The sequence below is a fragment of the Rattus norvegicus genome, chromosome 5 (genome assembly GCF_036323735.1).
Source record: "Rattus norvegicus strain BN/NHsdMcwi chromosome 5, GRCr8, whole genome shotgun sequence".
NCBI classification, from domain to species: Eukaryota; Metazoa; Chordata; class Mammalia; order Rodentia; family Muridae; genus Rattus; species Rattus norvegicus.
Window position 1 is genome coordinate 165,441,172 of NC_086023.1, and position 6,603 is coordinate 165,447,774.

Genomic DNA, 6,603 nt, shown 5'->3' on the forward strand with positions numbered 1-6,603 from the left:
AAAGTGAACTTGGGACCTGTTGAGGAGACCCAGGGTAGGTCAGCTTAGCAGGTGTAGCAAGTGGGGACAGGTGAGCGACGCTGAGGGTGCCTTGGTTTCTGCCGTGACGTGCATATTTGACCTCTGTCCAGTCTCCTACAGTCAGCTCCTGACATCCTGGAAAATTCTGCAGCGTGGCTTTCTGTGGCCAGGGCTGACCAGGACTGAGGGTTGCTGGACTGTCTCGGGATGGGGATGTCTGCTAAGGGGAACTAGCTGTGTGGTGAGAGTGGGGACTTTCAGCCCTGCCCTTCCTCCAGCCTGCTGAGAGGGGAAGAGGGTCTAGATGTCACCAGCCATTCCCACATAAATACTCAAGAGAACAGGGGGATATTTGCTGAGGAAGGGTCTCATGTCACATAGGCTGGCCCCACTACAGAGCTGAGGAGGATCCTGAGTTTCTGATCCTCCTGTCTAGGCCTCTGACCTGCTAGGATTACAGGGACCTGTTTTTCTGGGGTACTAGGATTTCCCGTATGCTAGGCATCACTATACCACAAGAGGGCAGTGTTCTGAGCGCTTTCTGGTCACTGCAGCCAGGGTACCCCGTGCCCTCCCCCGACCTGGGCCATTCATCTCTCTGCTGTCTCTGTCTAGTCCTTTATTACAAGTCAGAAAGCGCCAGAGAACAGTTCCCAGAGTCCTCAGAGGGGCTCCAGCAAGTTAGCGGAGCCTGACGTGGGGTCATGGGAACTGGGCTTTATCAACAGTCCTCCAGAAAACAGGGAAAACAACTTTGGGGCCGAGGTTACCTACTACAAAGTCCCCTTTCCGGTTCCAGTGAACGGCTGGTTTCGGATCCTGGCCTGGGAAACCGACTGTGGACGGGGTGTCGAGTGAGGCCGCAGCTTGAGAATTAGGTAGAGATAAGGCAGGGTCACACAGCCAGCCTCCCGGGGTCCCTTCCACCCCGTCTGCCCTCACTGCGCCTGGTGCTGCCCCTACAGGGAACTTGCAGGTCCAGATCTTCCCAGGCTCGCTGTGTGGTCTGGAGTACCGGTCTCTGCATCTGACTACTCTGAATCTGACTACATCTGAATTAGGCCCCCAGCACAGATGTTACCCAGTTGGCCCCTTGCCCCAGAGGGATCCCACTTTGCCCCCAGTTGTACCCTTCCTTTGCAGCACTCCGTCTGCTCAGCTCAGCTGGGATTGTGTGTCGACTCAGCTGCTCTCTAGAAACACGGAACACGGGCTCTACACATATCAGGGCGGGCTCCTTAATCACTTGCTCTCTGCCTGCAGACAGCACTGGGAGTGAGTGTGTAGGAACGCCACGGAATGAATGGATGAATGAATGAATGAATGAATGAATGAATGATGTGATTTTAAATGGGCTGGTCGGTGGCAGTAACCAGTGACTATGAGAGTAGAGGACAAGGCCACCTCTAGCCTTTGCAGGGATAATTCTGCCCTTCAAGATGGACTTTACACTCGGACTACGAGGCTTAATAGCCCAGAGAGCAAAGAGGCTGGGTTTGCCTCTGTGTGTGGAGTGTGTGTGTGTTTTGTGTACACGTGTACATGTGTGTGTGCATACAGAGATGTCAATGTTAGACTTCGTCTTCATCGCTACTCGGCCTTTTGGCTAAGATCAAGTGTAGACTTCGTCTTCTCTCTCTTCTTACCTTAGCTTCACCTCGGGGAGAGACGAGAACTCTCCCTGAACATGGAATTCTCCAATTCAGCCAAGCGCACTGGCCAACCATCGAGCCGCAAGGATCTGTCTGTCTGTGTGTCTCTACCTCCCCGGTACTGGAACGACTGATGCATTTTACGTGGGTTTGGAACTCAGATACTCACGCTTCTCAGAAGGCACTTCACCAACCCCAACCAAGCCATCTCCTCCGGCCTTGTCTATTTATTTTATATACGTGAGTGCATCAGATCTCATTACAGATGGTTGCGTGCCACCATGTGGTTGCTGGGAATTGAACCCAGGTCCTCTGGAAGAGCAGTCTTAACCACTGAGCCAACTTTCTACCTTCCTCTCCCCCCCCCCCCCCCTTAGCTCAGTTCTTAAATCAAGGAGACTTACTATCTTGGTGAGAGGCCCTGGAGGGAAGCCCTGTAGCCTCGTATAGCCTCTCTCTCCAGTCTTGTGATAGCCCAGGCTCCTCTGACTCCTTGGCTTCCTCCCCAGCGGCCTTCACTTTCACTCCCCCACCCCGGTCCCATGATAAAAGAACTGGGGGCAAAATTCTTTGGGGGCGGGGGTTGGGGATTTAGCTCAGTGGTAGAGCGCTTGCCTAGCAAGCGCAAGGCCCTGGGTTCGGTCCCCAGCTCCGAAAAAAAGAAAAAAAAATTCTTTGGGAGTGGAGGGAGAAAAACAGGAAGTGGAAGCCAGAGCAGGGGTGCAGAAGTTCCCGGGTGACTGTGTTTCCACCTCCCTTACCACAGCCCCATAGGAAGGGGAACTGGGGGGCATCCCTTGTCTGACTGTGGGTATGCAGTGGGCTTAGGCAAAACCCTGTGGTGGGGGCCTTTATTTGAAGACCACATATCACAAATTCGACTCAGTCTTATTCCATCTGATCTCAGCTACAGGCGTCTCTGTCCAGTGTGCAGAACAGACCAGAGACACTCATGACGGACCAGGGGGTCACTCAGCTTTTCCCACAGCAGGGTCAGGGTTCCTTTCCCTTTTCTCAGACTCTGGTGTCTGTTTGTGGCATGTTTCTGTTCTAGGACTGTGTGTAGGATGGGTGGGGTGGGGGCAGGGCAGGGCAGGGGGCTCTTTCCGGATCTATATCAGCAGGCAGCCTGAGGGCCTGAGCCGGAGCCTCTGGTTCCTGAGCTCGTCTACCATGAGGTCCATGGGCCTAGTTAAGCTTAGCTACAGATGCTGTCAGCAGGCTGAGAGACCAAAGAGCTGGGAACGTCCCTGACTTCAGGACTCTCCCCTTCCTGCACCCTGAGCTCAGGCAGCCAGCCCACCACAGTGTGCTTGGATGGGGTGTGTATAATCTGGCTGAGACCTCCAGGGGGGAAAAGGGACTCTGATGGCTGACTTGGATGCCGAGGGTACAGCCCCCTCCTCTGGCCTCTAGGTATCTGGACATCTCAGCATTTTAGAGAACCTTTGAGCCAAGCACTCCTTAGATGTCAGCTCCTTGGGCCCTGATGTCCTGGCCACTTTCACTGTTTCCTCCTCCCAGGAGGCCTTGCTGCCCAGGCAATCCCCAAGGTGGAGAGCCTGGTGTCACTCTGACTCTTGATCACCCCCACGGGTCACCAGCGCTTCGTCCCTTCATGGTGAGACACCTCTTACAAAGTTTCTGTTCAGTTGGAAGGCACAAAGCGCGTGCGCTAAGTAGGTAGCCATGTATTCCTTTCCTGGCTTCTGCTTCCTCTCAAGATGGCCTGCTTGGAAATGGAACCACTCGGGACTGGCCATCAGCCTCAGATGTGGCCCCTCTTCTCTGCCTTCTTTGGAAGAAGGCTACCTCAGAAGGCCATGTGCAGCATTCGGAACCAGTAGGGAAGGTGAACGCTGTAGACCCATCCTTTTCTTTTGGGAGGAGGCTTGGCCAGGAGTATAGAATGGAATTATAAGGAATTAGTACATACAAATTTCCACCATACTTTCTTTCCTTTTTAAAATATTTATTATGTATACATCATACAGCTTTCTCCCTGCATGTATGCCTGCAGACCAGAAGAGGGCACCAGATCTCATTACAGATGGGTGTGAGCCACCATGTAGTTGCTGGGAATTGAACTCAGGACCTCTGGAAGAGCAATCAGTGCTCTTAACCACTGAGCCATCTCTCCAGCCTGCATCCATCCATCAATCTTTTTTTCTTTCCCTCTCTCTCTCTCTCTCTCTCTCTCTGTCTCTCTCTCTCTGTCTGTCTGTCTGTCTCTCTCTCTCTCCCTCTTTCCTTCCTTTCTTTTTTCTTGAGATAGTGTTTCATGTAGCCCAGGCTGGCCTCAAACTCTGTCGCCAAGCATCAAGCATGACCTTGAACTTCTTTCTGATCCTCCTGCCTCTGCTTTTCCAAGTGCTGGGGTCACAGATATGAACCACGCTATGCCTGGCTCACCATTGTCTTCTCTCTCTCTCTCTCTCTCTCTCTCTCTCTCTCTCTCTCTCTCTCTCTCTCTCTCTCTCTCTCTCTCTCTCTCTCTCTCTCTCTCTCCCCCTGTGTGTGTGTGTGTTTTTCTGTGTAGCCCTGGCTGTCCTAGAACTCACCCTGTAGATCAGGCTGTCCTCCAACTCGGAGATCCGTCCAGTGTGCTGGGATTAAGGTGTGCACCTCCACCTCATAATTCCTAAGCCAGTCTTTTTGAGATATCACGCCCGTTTGCAGGCGAGGCGGTGAAGTGGAGACTCTAAGTTGCATGCCTGAGGCAGCAAAGCACTAAGTGGTTCAGAGCATTGGAACCTAAACCTGTTGGAGGCTTGTGCTTATGCAGGTCTGTCTCAGGTTTCCCATCAGCTTTGTGTGTCCACAAACTGCCTATCGTATTCGAAAGTCCTTGGGTTGGGGATTTAGCTCAGTGGTAGAGCGCTTGCCTAGGAAGCGCAAGGCCCTGGGTTCGGTCCCCAGCTCCGAGAAGAAAAAAAAAAAAAAAAAAAAAGAAAGTCCTTGAAGCGCCAACCTCCGAAGAACCGGTTGAGGCTGGAGGTTGCCCCTGAAACGGAGACTGAGGTGGGTTCTCCCGTGTGCGAGCGCCTGCCTCTGCTCGGCTCCGTCCTTTTCTTTTGGAGTCTGCAGCCTCCCCTGGGGGACTGGAGTTCGGGTTCCAGAGAAACCTCAAGCTCCACCTAGTGGCGATACACAGAACTGCAGGTGGTACAGCTCAAAGCTCAGTAGACCTAAGGTGTGGTAGGTGCTTTCTGATGGAAAGCCTTTCTCCCCGGAGGGCAGCGGCTGGGGTGGGGCACACCGTAGACTCACATTGCGAACTGTTGCAGGTGCCTGGCTCCACGGTTTGCTTTTCTGAAACCGTTTCTTTCCTCCCCAAACTTCCTATTTCTTACTTCCCACACACTATCCAGAGCTGTGTCCCCTTGAGGGTGCTAGGCAAAATGGCTGATACACACTTTTCCCTTCCTTCCTCGTCACCTCCGGAGTCTGTGCCCACTCCTGCCCTTCCAGCTGATGCCTAGCCACTCTCAGGGGAGTTCACTGAGCTGCCCCTGGGCAATGCAGTCCTCCCCACACAGTACTGGTCCCGTTCTCCCTCGTCATCTTGCCTGACTACCCTCCTACAGTTCTGGCTTCAGTTTCCCCGAGTCACCCCCTGCATGGGCACAGAAGCCATGGTATGTGAAACCATCAAAGACCGTGGGCTACAGGTGTGTTCCTGTGTCCAGCATGTTACTAAATGAACACATCAGACACTTCACCTCTGATATGTGAATGACACCCTCTATTTGGAGGATACAGCTGAGACCAGTGTCTCTACCCTTGAATTAGAATTACGGCCAGTCAGGAGCTGCCGAGTGGGTCCTGGGAATGAGAGCCCCCTGTGACCTTAACCTCTGATTCATCCTTTGGTTCCTAGACAGGGTCAATCAGTAGCCCACGCTACATTGTGCCTCAGTCTTCCGGGCTCTGAGCCACTATACCCAACCCCAGTGCCTTTTTGAATGAACTGTAGAGAAGGGAGTGACCTGGGGGGCGGGGGGAACAGAGAACTTCTCGACTTTATTTAGAGATGTTTTGTCCTCGGGCTGACCCTCAACTCTTGGTTCGTTTTTTTTTTTTTTTTTTTTTTGTTTTTTGTTTTTTGTTTTTTTGTTTTTTTTTTTTTTTTGGAGCTGGGGATCAAACCCAGGGCCTTGCGCTTCCTAGGTAAGCGCTCTACCACTGAGCTAAATCCCCAGCCCCAACCCTCAACTCTTGATTCTCTGGCCTTTGTCTCTCAAGTGCAAGGGTTATGGGATCTGCCACCATAGACTTCAACCTGGATCTTAAATTCAAAAGTTTTCTGTTTGTGTGTGCTGGAGCACACTCACGGGTGGAGGTTAACTTCCAGCCAGTCAGTCCCCAGTGTCCACCATGTGAGTTTCAGGGGTCAAATTCAGGCTGCCGTGTGTTTGGTGACAAACATCTTCACTGAGCCACGTCGCTGCCCCTCCCCCCTTTAATACTTACTTATTCCATGTCTGAGTATTACTGGGCCAACGCACAGGTGTAGAGGTCAGGGGACAACTTGTGGGAGTCACCCCTCATTCCCCTAGGTGGAGTCCAGAAACTGAACAGAAGAGAGGGTTGTCTTAGCTAGGGCTTTACTGCTGTGAACAGATACCATGGCCAAGGTAACTCTTATAAGGACAACATTTAATTGGGGCTGGCTTACAGGTTCAGAGGTTCAGTCCATATCATCAAGACGGGAACATGGCAGCATCCAGGCAGGCATGTTGCAGGAGGAGCTGAGAGTTCTACATCTGAAGGCTGCTAGTGGAAGACTGGCTTCCAGGCAGCTAGGATGAGGGTCTTAAAGCCCACGCCCACAGGCTATCCCACCATGGCAGGGTTGTAAAACGACCTCAGTCCCAGGGTAGAAATAATCATCAAATGGTGACGGACAAGCAAATCTTTGACCTCACAG